We start from the raw sequence: 16,878 nt of genomic DNA, 5'->3' as shown, positions 1-16,878 counted from the left end.
TGTTCACCGAGTATAGTAAATTCTCGTTGTATGACAGCGCCTATCTTGCAATTTAAAGTCAGTGGAAAAACTCGCACATTGTCGGCTATATCGGTGTGAGACCAGAAGACCACTACTAATCCAATTACAATTACTCGCTGTCCGCTTCTTTCCGTCCGTTTCTTATGACTTGTAGACGGATATGACTCTTAGGTTTCCAGCGTGCCCTGTGTATTTCAAATGCTCGGCGAGAATCTCCGATTTCGTATTCGTGTCAGTAGAAAGAACGACGGGACTGACATATAATGAGGGTTTACTGCACCTCGTATTAGCATGCGACAACCAAATTGCGTCGCGCGGACAACAGGAAAGCTTGGTGCGGAGCTTCACCGTAGACACAGCATTTCTTTGGCAATAGTAATTTTTTTGAGCCGATTATCTACTAAGTATCCAGTAACTTTTCTGTGTGGACTTACATTGAAAATTTAGAAAGTACGATTTGTAAATCTGTACGAATCATACATATTCTGAGAATTTCATAAAAAATCGGTCAACGTTGCAATGAGCTACAGATGATCCAAAATGATCACACAAGGGCAAAATTCTGCGACTTTCACCCTTAAGCGTTGAACGTTTCTAGCTCATTGTGACGTTGACCGATTTAGATGAAATATTCGGAATATGTATAATTGATGTACAAAACGTATTTTCAACATTTTTAATACAAGCCCGCATTAAAAAGTTGCAAAATACAACTGTTGGTACTTTCTCTGCAATCTCGACCAATTGCAATTATAATCAAACATTCTTTTCACGTTTTGTAGCGATCCAATGGTTCTAACTTCTCAAAAAAATTGAAGTAGTACAGTCCAATATTGGTAAAGTTATGCGACTTTTAAGGGGGCCGGCAGGCATTTGGCCTTGACTGTCACGCTATGTTACGCTATGCCTTTTTCTCTAGACATTTTACGTCTTAAATAAGTAAGCAATCAATTAAAAATGCATACCACCGTGTTTGAACATGTCTATGCTATGTCTGTACAGAGCCCTTTTTTGATACGAACACTAAATCTCTCGAAATTAAGAGAATCTCTCAGCGGCAGCCATCTTGTGACGTCATACTCGCTTCAGAAAGCGAGTTTTCTGCCGAATATTACAAATTACTCCACGATGAGGTAGAACTTCGCAATTTGGGCTCCATACAGACGTAGATTGGACTTTTAGGAAACACAAGTGACCACTTTTAAACTGCTCATTGCAATATTGAAGCGTAAATCTGTCAAGTTTTTGACCGTTGCAAGTTCATATACGTATATTGCAGAGAAACGTCCCGAATATTAGTCAGTGTAGGTTCGCTCGTGTTCGCAGAGGCGTTCGCGTGGCATTGTTGTCCTCTGACCCCGTCTCGTGTGGTGCCAAGCGAGAGGCCGCTTTCTTCCAGTTCTGGACGAGCACACCGTTGTTGTTTGTACGGCACATTTCTTCCATCAGCCCCGTCCCCGGTGTACAGCCTGTCACACGCGACAATCCTCGCGCGATGCTTTCGCGTTCTCTAGTTACGTCGCCATTAGAGCCGCTTATCTCTTTGTTACGGGCCCGAGGCTTTCAGCCTGCGACCACCCTGCGGATATACCGGCCGCAATACAAACTTGTTTGACCGTTCCATGTCGTCAGGCCACCTTCGCCAGATCGGAAACGCACGGTAGTTCCGGGAACACAGAGAAGGGACATACTCGCGGACGGATGCTGAGCGAAGGTGGCAGCCATTCGGCTGAGTTTCACCAGACCGCCGAGCGTTCACACCAGCAATACATGTATACTTCATTCGAGAACATTCTATCTTCGACGCCGATTAAATTTCCGCTACTCTTATTCATCGGTCTCCGACGCTATAGGAAACACGGGTTCGTTTGCGATCGTGATCCAGGTCATAGGATCGCAGCTACAACGTAACAACGTAGTCAACCGAGAGTCGATGATACATAATCTCCAAGGCTACGAGGTAGGGGCGACGGGGAGCTAGATGTTTTCGTCGCGCTGTGGCCAAAAATGATCTCGGATAGATAAGAGACAACGTTCGTTTTGCGGTCTTTGTTTCCAACGCGACAAGATCGGTGTCTAGTCCCGCTAAGGAACGTTCGTTTCTTTCTTCTTTCTTCGTTTCGCTACATTCCTTGTCGCGTGTCGCGACGCGATCGGTTTGCAGGATCGACTGGTCAACCGATTTAGTTTCGCCGATCGTCGGCCGTTCTCCGCGACCGGGTTTTTCCTTGCACACCACTACCTCACGCGTATATTTATACGGATATATATATATATATATATATACATTTCTCGTTGTTTTCTTCTCGCGCGAACGTCAGACGATTTCCCAGAATGATCTCATAGCGGCGCGATTCGAATTCACGCGGCGGGCACTCGTCATGGCCGTGAAAAGCTGCCATCCAGCCTAGGATCGAACGGTTTGCGAACGCTAAGCTGCGCCAAGACGGATCGCGTGTTAGTCCATCGGATCGAGGCTCGATCCCATCGTTGTTTCGATCACGTGTGTGGCGAGCGAGCGAGCGAGTGCCGGTCGTTCGACGCTTTTTACGAGAATCGTAACGAGACCTTGCCATTTATTGTCGACCGAATGACCGCGGAATATGCGTATACGAAATATTTTTCTACGCTCTATTCTCGAAAATCTTTTCCACGCTCTAGCGACAACGTTTGAAGGAATGTGTATATTACACGTACGCACACGTATACGTACCGTTTATGCTCGTGTACGACGTAAATGATGTTTCAAGGTGACGACGTTATGGGGACCGAGGGTCCCATATGGGTCGGTATCGATCGATCGGTAAACTGAAAGTGATCCACCGTAGGTCGTGGATCAATAATCGATTCTGAAAGCTTAGCTTGCATCAGTACATATCCTTATCTCGAGTCGAAAGGCTTCTCGAGGTGTTGATCGATGAGAATTTAGTTGGATCGATCGCTACCATGCCAGTGGAACGAATCGCTTGGATTCGGTATCGAACGCTGCGTAGCTTTCCACTTCCGGTGGACGGAAAAGCAATGATGAACGAATGAAAGAAGGGTAAAATGGTAGAAAGACACACCGATGCGCAAACTGGGAAACGGGTTTTTCAGATTTGGTCGCGTATCTTATCGTGCCACGACCATTTCTAATTTATCATTTCCCTCGAACAATTCGGTTACGCGTACGATTGTAAATTGTTGATACGAGCGTTTTTACATGGTCCACGAACAATCGCTGTGATTTAACGCGTAAGCGATAGATACAGGCAGGGGATTGCAAAATGCGAAGTACACATTTGCTACAATAGCGGACACAGATAGGTAAAAAAAGCGGTTCATCGGGAAATAAGGTCGAGCACGTGTCGCGGAAAACGCGATCAGCTATTGTTAACAGATCAGATTAAAGTCACGGGATGATTATCGATCGCGGGACTTGGAGTTGCCGTTTCCGTTGCGCGCTATATCTTCCGTCGCCGATTAGCATGTTGTCTTCGAACGAACGTTCCTCCGATCGCGAAATCGATGATCTCTCCGAGATTTTGTTCACGGTGATCGCGCGAACCGTATCTCGTGAGTCACAAGTTGTTGGTCGCTTATCGCTTTAGCAATATTTACGCCGGTATTCGCCAACAAGCCACTCGGATTTCCGGTAATCGTTTTATCAGAGATTACATTCTTCTAATACTCGATGCAGTAGCAGTCTTGTCGCACGATTTTTTCGATTCGAATCGATCTCTCTGGCTCGCGACCGGTGATTTATCGATCGTTGTTTACACAACACCGTCTGCTGTACGCCATTTTTCTTTTTTGAACAGCAGAAACAATAGGTACGGTGTCGCGTGTAGTCTCGAAATGTTTAGCTCTTATAGTCAAGATTTCGAAATGCTGCTCGTTACTCGTTAGTCGGTAAATAAATAAACCACCTGGGTTCAATCACACGCTAAGGCTACTGATAATGTTTCGATTTTTTTTTTATCGAAACAGCTGCTATAAGGATTGTTTCTCGTCCTAGCAAAGACACAAGTATGCAGAGTCGTGCTAATTCGATTACATTGTAATTCAATTACACGGTTCAATGACATTGTCTTTCAATTATATAGCAATTAAACTAGGTCGTAACTGAATTACATAATTCAAACTGCTAATTATTTGAATCAGATGTTTTATCGAAATACAATATAATTGAAATACAGGCCAGAACTTTGAAGAAGTGCAATATATTTTTATGTTTTTCTTTCGTATACTCGTTTGCTCTCTGTGGCGGCGTATTCCTCGTCCTCGTTCATAATACGTAACGCTATCTTATGTAATTTAATTACGAAGCATTTTATAATTATTTATTGTACAATTGCAATGACGAATTAAATTGTAATTTAATCGAACGAAGATCTGAATTATAAATTACAATACTGACTGAATTACAATGTAATTCAATTACTTCGTGATTATAATTCCTGGAGTAATTCCATTGTAATCCTGCACAACTCTGCAAGCATGCTCCGATTAACACGTCGACCGGCCCTATGGAATTACTTAACCAGTTAACCGCGGAGTTTAATTTTTCAATGACGAGTATACACGTCGAGCGCAGGCGAAATGCCGCGAATTATAAATTCGACGAAAAAAGTAAAGCAAAATGGGAAAGAATTAGATTTTTATTCGATAAGAAATTAACAGTTCATTAACGTCAACCGCGCCGCAGTAGAGATTTGGTCCGACGTGTGTACACGTCAAACGCGCTTAACTGATTCAAAATGATTATCATACAAACTGATACCGCTAAGCGAACCGAATCTATACCGATCAACGAATGTAGAAATCAACTATCATCGCCAAGTAACAAGCAATTGTTAACCCTTTGCGCTCGAGTGGTGACTCTGAAGCGCCACTAGAAATGGTTGTGGCATTATTTCAAAGAAACTACAAAAAATATTACAATGTATTTGCTACATTACAAAATTTGTATGTAACAGATTACTAAACATTTACATATCATACGTGGAAATCGGATTAGTTTCGTATGAATAAAATGAAAATATTCTAAGACGAAAGAAAAATTTAGCCAAGTGCAAAGGGTTAATAATGCAGATCGCTTCTACGATTGAAATTCGCGTGGCAGTCGACGCGTTAACGGAAGTGCGAATTTTGCCGAGCCTTTCGCGATTATGGTCCACCGTACGTTGTCGCGTCTTTTGCGTCTATTGCGTCTCACAATCGGTTCGAAAGGGAACAGGCGGATTCCCCGGGCGGTCGAGCGTCATTATGCAGATTCCTCTAACGATGGAATGGCTCGCATGGCCGGCAAGCCGGACCATCCTCCGAGAGGAGGCCTTCGCGAGGAATCTAGGGAAATTACGCTCGTCCTGGACCCGGATAATTCGATTAAAAGTTTCGCTCCACTCGAAACTAACCCTAGATTATTTCTAAGCTATCGTTCATAAAAACGACGATGCCAAATCGAAACCCGTGTCGAACTCTTTTTCACTTAACAACTCGCGGAAAATATGGAATAACGTAGAACGGTGCAAAAGTGCCTGATCTCCTGCGAGGATACAATACCAGAAATCACAATACAATCTTCGATACAATCAATTTTCAATACAAGAAATAACCACGGTATCCAAGCGTGTGCCGATCGTCATTTTTACGAAAGATTAATAATTACGAATCCGGTCCGCATCGTGGAAACTTTACGTGGCATTGTTGACATGTTTCATCGATTGCAACGTTTATACGCTTATAGAACGCTACTCTACTCTATGTACAGGACATTTGTATATTTATATGTACGTACGTACAATGCAGAAAAAGAGTGAAACTATTGTGTTTCTTCTTATCGACGCGACCGTTCGCGAGACTCTGTCGTTATCAACAACTCCAATCGTCCGTCAACGATATAGCGACAGACTTGCGCGGTCGATCCTGCTCGATCCTAAATGCAGACATTCGGGATCGATAACGACACCCGTTACCCGCCTCCTGTTGTTCTCCAGGCACGCCTTCCTGTCGCGCGATCGATTTCATTTCGATTTCAATTTCGAGGGAGCATCTTCAGGGTCGCCAGGGTATCCTAGCAGCGCGGTTGTTACACGTTTGAGAAAGTAGGCGAGATATGCTCGGAAGTAGGGTATTTTTGTCGGGAGGTACGATGGTTCGGCGCGACCTCGGCCGCGCGGGATACTAATCGGTGAATCAGGTTGTTCGCGATGTTCCTGTATCTCTGTCGGTGCGTTAATCGTGTTCCGATTCGAATGCATACGGCTACCGTGATTCACGTTGTTTTCTCGAATATACGAGCGGGACGATAACAAGGCTGACGCGGCTCTGGTCTTTTATCGCTCACGCCTCGCTTTCGCGATGCGATGTCTCTGTCGATCGTTTCTTTTATTACCCGAGAACACCGTTCGTCGCTTGTCGCGACGATCCTCGCGGATTTACGCAACGCTCTCTTCTCTCGATCGTGTGTGCGTACACGTCTAGACGACGGCGACCATGACTTCCCGGGGAGAACCAGCAGCGGAAGTTGCGTCTTCTTCTTTGCGTAACGCGTTCGAGACGCTGCTGAAAAAGTCTAATTTTTCAAGTATCGAAAAAGGGTTTACTATGTATTGTTGCGATTCCAACCTAATCGAATTCGTCGGCGGAAGGAGTCAGTTTCCCAGAGAAGGAGTCTCAAAATGAAAAATGCTCGCGCGCTTGCAGGCGGGGAACGCTCGGAGTCGATTTTCTCGGGAACAAAGACATTTCATTTCCCATTCCCATTCCATTTTAAATAGTGGAACGGAGATTTCAATGTTGCTAGGAAAATTGAGCCAGTATCGAGCCACGCATCGGTTGTTTAATTACACGGAGAGAGAGTGAGAGTGGGAGAGAGAGAGAGAGAGAATAACAAGAACAAGATGCAACGGTGCAGGTACTTACACATGTAATAACCATTGGTGACTCGCCGGTTTCATTCGTTGGAACGGCGCGAGATCATTCCGTTTTTTAAATTATGCACCGGATCAGATTCCGCTGACAAGCTCGAATCCGACGTCACGTTAACTCTGTCTCGAATAGCATTAATAACGGAAGATCTGTTCTTGCAGTGGCTCGTTCAACCATCAATTAACCAATCCAATCCCGCGTAAGCATCACCTTATTATCGAGCTATCCAATTTCCGCGAAAAATACACGCTGCGCGACGACTATAGAATTCAAAATTGCTTCCCGTCGAATTACGAGTTCGTTCTGTCGAATCTTTCGTCGACAGTGTCGTGGACGCCATTCTTTCGCGGACACGATAATAGTACCGAGCAAATTTTCCTTTCTGAAAAATAATCCTGCGAATTTATGCAAAATTATTTTTCACTACGGATCGAAATATGAATTGCCCTGTCGATACCATTTATACGTTTCGCGAGAAATCTAGAACCGAAAAATCTATCGAGTTGGATTATTAGAAGCTGGCTCTGTGCGAATACTTTTGTTCCTGGCTGTACACCATGTAGCGACATGGCGACACATTCAATCGCTATGATACGATATCTTCGACGATGCGAGAGAGAGAGAGAGAGAGAGAGAGAGAGAGAGAGAGAGAGAGAGAGAGAGTCATAATCGCGATTCTCGTCACGGTACGGCGCTATGTTTCGTTAAGGGCCCGGGATAGTCACGTGACTTTTTAATTAATAATTTCCATTCACAGCCCTCAGCCACTGATCTAAGATCCGTATTGGCCTTGATCCGACGGGTTTTAAGGGGGCCGGCAGGCATTTGGCCTTGACTGTCACGCCATGTTACGCTGTGCCTTTTTTCTAGACATTTTACGTCTTAAATAAGTAAGTAATCAATTAAAAATGCATACCATTGTGTTTGTACATGTCTTTGCTACGTCTGTATGGAGCCTTTTTTTCGATACGAACACTAAATCTCTCGAAATTAAGAGAATCTCTCAGCGGCAGCCATCTTGCGACGTCATACTTGCTTCAGAATTCGAATTTTCTGCCGAATATTACAACTTACTCCACGATGAGGTAGAAATTCGCAATTTGGGCTCCATACAGACGTAGATTGGACTGTTAGGAAACACAATTGACCACTTTTAAACTGCTCATTGCAATATTGAAGCGGCAGTTTGTATATATTTTGACCCTTGCATACGTATATGGATTTCAAACTATGCCGGCCCCCTTAAGTCTGTGACTAAACTGGTCACATTTTTTGTATTATCGATATTATGAATTCTGACTTGCCAGAAACGTGCGCCAAGTTTTTCGCTTTATTCCGCAGAGAATCAAGAAAAAATAAAGCTCAATTTCTAGCTGGAGATATTTTCTATCGCGCGCTGCTCCCGATTTCCAAAACTCATCCAATGGCATAAAAATGCTCGGATTCCACGGCACGTGCATCGTCAAAATTTTTGGCCTACTTTTAACGTTTATGTTACCAAATATCTGCCCGTTACCAGCGACAAAATATTCTTCTATAAGGACGAAAACTTGAGGCACGTGAAACCATTTTTTGACGGTAATGTAGTCACTCTACCTTATCGTGGATCTACGAAGACCGGACCCTTCGATACAGGCTGCGAAAGGTCGATACATCAATTTTATCAATCGTGTAACTCGAGTGCGATGAACCTGGGTATGATAAAAGCATCGTTGCAATTCGTTTCACCATTCTGCTAGGTGTACAGCCGAAGATTGAACTCTTCTTCCGAGAGGGCTAGATATATAGATAGAGAAGGGAGGGTTGTGTGTGTGTCTATGTTTGTCAAGATTGAGACCACTTTGATCTGAATTGCCTACGCTATAAATACGGTGCAACGAGCGCGCTTAACCTTGTAACCTTACTTGACGCGACGCCAAACTTCTTTTTCAAATTTCGCCGGTTTGACACACCGCCGAGCTGTCGCGCGTTCCAGAATTCCTCCTCTCCTCTCCTCTCCTCTCTCTCTCTCTCTCTCTCTCTCTCTCTCTCTCTCTCTCTCTCCCCTCGACTCCAGGCTCCATACTCTGGACTAAGCTAATCGGTGACCCGAATTCCTTCTTCTTTTTTTTTCGAGCCACGATTACGATAACCGGAGGCTCGTTGGCTCGTAGTCCGGGGGTCAGGCGCCAAGGTCACGGCTCTGAAAAGATCTTTTAAATAGAATCGACGCCAGTGGCGGCGAGCACCGTTTGTTTACACTTTTATCCTTTCGATTACGATGGAAACGGTTTCCATTGTTGAACGTCTCGTGTCAATTGAAATACCCGACGACGCTTCTCCTCTACTGGCGGTGATTTCATTGTTAATTGGTCGTTAACGAGGAGCGTCGGTATCTATTTCCCTCGGACATTCTCAAATGTCGCAACTGATTCGTTCGCGTTTAGTCGAACAATACCACGCTACAATTTTCAACTGCAAAAAATTTATGCAACAGCATATATTCGCTCCGGAAAATTGTTTCAATGCAACGTTGACTTTTAATTGTAATTAATTGTAATTTAATAGAATACTTTGAGTGTCGCACCTCCCAAAAATTGAAGCTGGAATTATTTCTCCATGTTTGCAAATATATTTTCACATTGATGTACCCGGTGGACCGAGTGTACTCGGCAAAATACAAGAAACTCGACGAAGTACTTGATGTCGTCACACGTATTCACTTTTCAACCCTTGTTTCATTCGTGAACATTAAACCTACCACGGTCAAATGACCGGTTTTATATTTTGCAATTGTTGAAATTACGAATATTCATTTATGGAAATTATGGAATAAATTTTCTTGTCCAAGCATCTGTTTATATTGTAAATGACGGACGTTCACAACACTGTTGCCATTTTTATAAGGTAACATTTACCTAAAATACTATTTTTCCTTCGTAGGTTTAGCGTTAAATTGCTTTCATTTTAAGGTCGATGGTTTGCCGCTGAAAGTGTTGAATAGAAAATGTAAAGTACGCGGCTTGGTAAATAATTAGGCTTCCGACAGACCGATGTACCATAACTATGTATGTGTACTGTCGATCGATGTCCAAAAATTTCCGTCGCCACGTCCGCAGTCGATTAAAAATACGATCTAGTTAACACGAGAGCTGCTTGCCGGCTGAATAGGGGCCTCTGTCCGTGATTCGACGCGTGATCTTGTCGATCATGTGTTTGACCACTGTCGACGGCGACGTGTGTCGCGCGGAGGTGGTTGGTGACGGTGACGGTGACGATAACGATGACGATGACGATAACGATGACGATGACTGCGACTGTGACAGTGACGGTGGTGGTGGTAGCGGCACCACTACGTCGATAAGTTTACTACATATTGCGATTCGTTTACCTCGGATGACTCATTCCGAGCGACACGCGTCGCTCGCTAAGAGCGAACCGTCGATCCTTGAATTGAAGCGCTTTGTATTTTATCGGGGGAACTCGAGATCGAGAGTCGAGAGTCGTGAGTCGAGAGTCGAGGGCAGAGGGCCGAGGGCCAAGAGACAGAGCACCGAGAGAGTCCATGCTTTTCATACACGATTCTGTCGGAAACGATTCGCCAAACGCGAACAAAATTAGGGGAAACCGGCAGGAAGAATATTTTCGCATATTTTTCTTTGATTCTTACGTACGTAGCCGCTTCAGAGAAAAATTTCAGAAATGGTAAACTGAAAAAATGTTTCAACTCATTCTTGGAACGTTCCTCTTTACACATTGCGAGTGAAAAACTTTGAGAAAAATACGTTTAACACGGTAACTGCTAAATATCATTCCCAGAGATTCTTACAAAATCAGAGTAATTTCATTAACGAAAGCGAAACTAGAAATTTTAAATGTATTATAGGGGTGTGCGAGAAACCGAATTATCGGGTCGGGACGGGCACACGAAATTTTTTCGGGTTCGGGACGGGTAGCCGAAAATTTCGAGATTCTCGAAATTGTCGGGATTCCCAAAATAATCGGGATTCCCTGAAGGGAAATCGAAATTTTCAGGAAACCCGATTCTTCCGGGAACCTCGAAATTTTCAGGAACCCGACCCAGGTTACGCACACCCCTAATTATAGGGGATGCTGTTTTAACCTTTTTGAATTCTAAAGATATTAATAAAATTCAGTTTATTTCGATACGTCACAGTAAAAACGAACGCGTAACCCTAGTAAAAAATCAGTATCAGTCTTGCGTGACTGATATGGCAATTACCGTGTTAAAATAAGCTTTATAATATTTGCTCTTGAAGCGTATCGGCTTGTCCATCGTTTCAAAGATAACAATATCATAACTAGACTACGGATTTGATGGGTTAGCGACAAAAATAGATAGATCAAATGCAAGACAGCGAAGACTCGATAAATACAACTCTTTGAAATTATAAAAAAAAAGAAAGAAAAGAAAAACTAAAGTGTAGATCGTACAGCTTGCAATTAATCGAAACAATTTTGATCTTGTAAAAAGACTCGTAAATAAAACTCGGCTGTGTAACAACTATATGTGGCAAGTCGCTGACGAGGTTCGCTCGCGGTAAAAGTCGAGCGACTGCATAAACGCGCTTTCTACTATTTTGCAAACTTACGAACAGTTAGTATAATAGTAATGGTGAAATAACAACGTTCCCCGCCGCGAAATTCCCTTCGTAATTCGCGAACCTGCCATCGCGCGCGCGTTCTTTTGTTTGTTTGGATTCGGCGAAGCGCTGCGCGTTGCGAGCGTTAAACTCGATGATTCACAGCATCCCGCGCGGCTGATTCATCCAACGTTCCGTCGTTTCGAGATTTCATATGGACGCGTCCCGACGTTGAACGACCGGTTTCGAGTTTATGCGAATTTACGGAAGTTTACGCGAGTTCGCGCGTGTCTGGACCACTGTCTCGGTCGTTGGACCAATTCTTCAAGAATTACTTCTCTTCAACTTGCACGTGGACTGCGGATTCTAATGCAAAATCAAAATTGTATTCAGTAGGAGCCATGCATGTCTCTGTGTTTAATCATTGTAATAAGCTGGAAATAATCGAACAGTATATTCTTTAACACTAGGTTTAAGAATTAACCAATATCGGTGAAATTTTCAGCATGGATATAATTTATTCAAGCGAATCAAACACATTTTTTAAATTTTCAATACAGGCTCAGATAAAAAAGCTAAAAAATCAACTTTTACTATTTCTTTTACGATTCCGACCAATTCAAACTTTTTTCAAAAATTTTTTACACCTCGTCTAATAAACTAATCCTTCTAACTTCTCAATAAAATTCAAGTCATTTGATCTAATTTTTAAAAAGTTATGTTGCTTCAAATAGTGCAGACTCAGTTTTGCTTGTTAGTGTATCTATCAAAATCTGTAGCCATTTTTTAATAATACATACCTAGAGAAATCAATTTGTTAAATAGTTCCTCATGGATCCGTGTTTGCAATCTGAATATTCGTGAATTAAAAATATTAGAATCCTGATCTAAAATATTAGGTCCCGTAAATCTAGTGTTAAACGTTTTGACTGTTATAAATTGCTCATTTTCAATGTAAATGCATAAAATCTGCAGTCTACATTTTCCCCAGAACAGTCCACTGTTTCCTTTTCTTTTTCCTTCCGCATTCTACCTTCTCCGAGGTACGGTCTCCTTATCCCAAACACATAACAATCCTCCGACAGATGCTTCAACGTGCACGTACCATTGTTGCATATTTCACATTTACGCTATCCATCCCCTAATAAAGAATTCTCTGGGAAAAACGATGTTTCGAGGGAGAAGTTGTGCGCGTGGATAGACGACGAGCAGCTGCCGAGTAGAGAGAGTAGGGGAGGGGGAGGGGGTGAGATGGATCGTGAGGGGTGGCCGACCGCACGGGTATGCCTAATTCAGTCCCAATCTCGTGCCTAATCTGGCCAATTAATATTCAGCCGTAGCTCGCGCGTAATCCTAGGCGCCTAGGTCACACTTATTACACTTAATGCACCTAATTAACGAAGTTGACGTCCCCTTCAACTCGGCAATGGACAACCTCCTTAGCCTTATTTCGCTCCCCGTTCCGTTCGCTTCCCTGGATCGGTGTTTTTTTATTATTGTTTAACACGCGTTTTTACAAAAAATCCACAGTCTAATGGCGCCGGAAGATGTCCGGACACGAGCCTAACCTGACAAAGTATACGACGACTCGTTTTTCCCCGTTCGATTCACCCTTTCACGCGAAGCGATCAGCTGCGCTCGCGCGCGAGGTTGCTTCGCCGAGGATCGCGTCGAAAGACAATCGTGTGTTCCGGAATGTTCGATGCGATCGAATTCGTCCGGCGAAATGGCCTCGCGTCCCGCGGGCACGGGTGCGGGCGTCGCGACGCTTGCTCTGTCGACGGAACAACGGAAACGAACACGAGAAAAAGGAGCGTGCATCTTCGCGACCTTGAACAACAGCCAGCCAGGCGGCCGCCCGCGCGTCGCGTCGCGCCATCCTGTCGAGCGTGCGACTATCGAGGTTATGACATTTTTCTCGGATAACAGTCGCCTTTTTATTTTCTCGATCGTCTCACCCTCGAACGACGATCGCGACGGACGTTTCGTCGAAAGAGATCTTCGAATTGAAAATATTCTTCCGTTGATCACTCCGAAATTGTTTGGAAAGCTCGATATGCGTTCGTCCAAAGATCTCTGCGCGCGAGGATCTCTCGATCAGTTTGCGGAACAGTATACTCCAAGAGGTAGGCGCTACTGGAAGCAACTGTTATCTGCTTTAGATGGGATCTCTGCGCGCGAAGATCTCTCGATCGGTTTACGGAAGAGTATACTCCAAGAGCTAGGCTACTGAAAGCAACTGTGATCTGCTTTAGATGGGATTTCCGCAGGGGTGCGTGATCGCGGTTTCCGTCGATTACTCCGAAATTCTTTGGAAATCTCGATGCATTCGTCCAAAGATCTCTGCGCGCGAAGATCTCTCGATCAGTTTGCGATCGACCGGCGGTCGTCTCGGCGCGGAAGAGTATGCTCAAGAGCTAGGCTACCGGAAGCGACTGTGATCTGCTTTAGATGGGATTTCCGCAGGGGTACGTGATCGCGGTTTCCGTTGATTGTTTATAATCGAGCGGCGGTCGTTTAAGCGCGGAAGAGTATACTCAAGTGTTAGGCTACCGGAAGCAGCTGTGATCTGGTTTTTGATGGGATTTCCGCAGGTGTACGTGATCGCGACGCGTCCCAGCGTCGCACAGCGTCTACGCGGCGCGTATACGTTCTTTGTAGCTTCGATCCGTGCGTTGCGAAGCGCGTACGTCACGGTGCCGAGAAGAGAACGCCTCTGCAATAATACGTTCAGATCCAGGCGACCCTTCTCGCGCGTTCGATACACGCATAGAGTCTGTCCGACGAGACGAGGCAGCGAAGCACCAGCGTGCGTCCTTTGTCAACTATGTACATAACTATCAAGAAGGGAGGGGAAGGGGTATCTCTGTCGGGCTCGAGTGACTATGTTTAGGTCAACTGTATCGCCCCGTTGGACAGACTATAGGTACACACCACACCGGACACATATCCGATCAGTGATCGTTCTCGTTTGTCTCTTTCCCTCTTCTTCTCGTTTCTATGTAAATACAGTCTAATAGATTAACGCGTTAATTAATGTATGATACGGGTATTGATATTATTAGCCGTTGTTGCTAATAATACGAGTACCAGGATATTATATGAGTGTACATAGACGTCGGCTGAAGACTCTTATCGTTGCTTTTACTTAAACCTGTTTCTCGTTTCCAGCGAAGGACTCTCGGTTCGTTCGGTACAGACAAGACGCGTTCGTTTCTTTTTCTTTGTCTCGAATTTTGTTTTTTTTTTCCTTTTCTCTTTCAACACCCGTTGTATACTTAGCGCTGCAAACTCGTTAGTCTGCTAGTCATTTGAACGAGCGTAGGTTTTGCGTTCGGACCGAACAATCGGAGTCCAAACCGGAATCGAAGATGGCGGATGGTTCACGCGGGGATTCAACCTGTTAACGGGCTAGCTGTTTTCGTCGTTGACCTCTTCGAGGAAGCTCGGATGCTTCTATTGTTCTCTGTATTATTGTTTTCAACTCGCATCGATTTAGCCCTTCGCCGTTTTTATCGTTTTCGATCATCTCCTATAGCCGCCGCGTCGACCTTAACGCTTCGCTATCGATTAGAAAAGCATCGAACTTGACTTTGACCTAAAAAGAAAGGAATAGCGTTCGTGTATCGCCTGATAGCAGTCCGTGTTACTGGCGAAGGGGTTAAGGAGAATTCGAATCGAAGAGGAAAGTCGCGAAGGAAACGGTTTCCGGTTAACAGGTTAATCGTTCGAATGGTCGCGCGCCGCTTGTCGACGGAAGGCCGAGCGAACGCGTTCTAGAATTCAAATGTTTAGCACGTTTCCCGCGTCATCTGTCCCATCGCGCGCATCGCGCATCGCCGAGAGACCGTTGCGCTTTGTCTTTTCGATCGGTCTTGGTGCCGGAATGGCAGCCGGCGCGGCAGCCCTGAAAATCTGCTAACCAGATCGATTATAACGTTCAGCCGCGCGAAACCGACGAGCGTGCTGAACTCTTTGTACTTTCGCTTTCATTCGGATCCGCTTTGTTTCTGCCGTCCCGCAACGCGCAGAAACACGAAACACAGAAAGACAGAAATTCAACAGTGAAATTTCGCTCTGGTAAAATTCGATTTTGTCGTAAAAATAAAAATTCTGTCTTCATGTGAAAAATGATGAGGAATGGCAAAGCAATTATGATTACTGGAACCGTGAAATAAATCGTAGTGCAACGGGTTAACAATGTACAATTAACAGAGACGGGAATTTTGTCGAGCTCTGATTTTGATCCACTGTGCGGCCTGTTGTGTCGCGTCGTTTCGTTTTGTTTCCAACAAATCCTCGCATACTCGATCGAGCACCGCTTACTCTCGTTAAAGGAAACCATACCGGGAACGAGCTTGCACTTTTCCGATCGTCGACCGCCGCGTCGGCTAAACCTTCGGATTAACCGATATTAAATTAATAGAGGCCGCTTTATGTATCCCGGTCCCGGTCAGTAAACAGGGGCCCACTAGAACCGTTTACCGTAATTTCTTTATATATGTCGCCAAGGTCTCGATGATAAACGTCGCGGAATTATCCCCACTACGGCGGGGTATACCCCGTGAGGGGCCCCGAAACTCGAAAGGCCTCGGACTCATTAGATACTCTCACGCTTTCCCTATTTTCAGCTCCCAAAAACTCATTTTCATTGGTTCGTGAAATCAACAATCTTTAATTGAACTGAAACGATTCGACGTGGCGACAAAGTGTACATAATAGTTTTTTTTTACGGAATTGTTGGAAAGTGTCTATCCGATGCTTCCTGTTTGACATTTCGTTTTTTAATTTGCGGACCCTTATTTCGGAATGTCAAAAGTATATCCAGTAATTTTATGGACCCAAAATAATAAATAGTTTTGAGGCTCCGCGAATTAAAAAACGGAATTTCAAAGAGGAAGAAAGATGCGTAAAATTACGGCGATATTTTTTCAAATATTTTCACACTCGAACCGGTGTTAAAATTTGCGAAACAAAGACGTCGCACAATATTTTTGCATTAAGAAATGACATTTGCGTACAGAATGATAAATCGTTGAAGAAGAGAACAATCTGTAATAATAACTGTGATATAAATTGCGTTGTGAAGATAGTTTTCGTAAAACTCGTCCAAAATGGCAAACTTTGATGGTCTCTTAAACAATTTCCAAGATAACAAAAATGATGGCTCAACTCCCGCCTCGCATTTTCACTTGGACTTCAAGATATTTCAATGTCATAAAAATTCGAGACATATAATGTGGATATTTCCTTACAAAAAAAAAAAAAAAAAAATAAAAACTTCTCGTTTTTACAATACATGTGTTATTTACGTATAATATGATGTGTGATGCTTTTTCACCAACAGGCAGGAACGTTCCCT

General features: G+C 44.0%; 1 long non-coding RNA gene across 1 annotated transcript; it reads left to right on the top strand.

The window, feature by feature from the left end:
• The first annotated feature begins 15,174 nt into the window (after positions 1 to 15,174).
• LOC143356249 (uncharacterized) lies at positions 15,175 to 15,784 on the top strand. Its single transcript, XR_013082641.1, has 2 exons — positions 15,175 to 15,242; positions 15,277 to 15,784. It is a non-coding gene; the product is annotated as an uncharacterized LOC143356249 (long non-coding RNA).
• The last annotated feature ends 1,094 nt before the right edge of the window (positions 15,785 to 16,878 follow it).

Source organism: Halictus rubicundus, chromosome 8 (genome assembly GCF_050948215.1).
Source record: "Halictus rubicundus isolate RS-2024b chromosome 8, iyHalRubi1_principal, whole genome shotgun sequence".
Lineage (NCBI taxonomy): Eukaryota > Metazoa > Arthropoda > Insecta > Hymenoptera > Halictidae > Halictus > Halictus rubicundus.
Note: the sequence above shows the minus strand (reverse complement) of the source record. Positions and strands in the feature narration are given on the sequence as shown.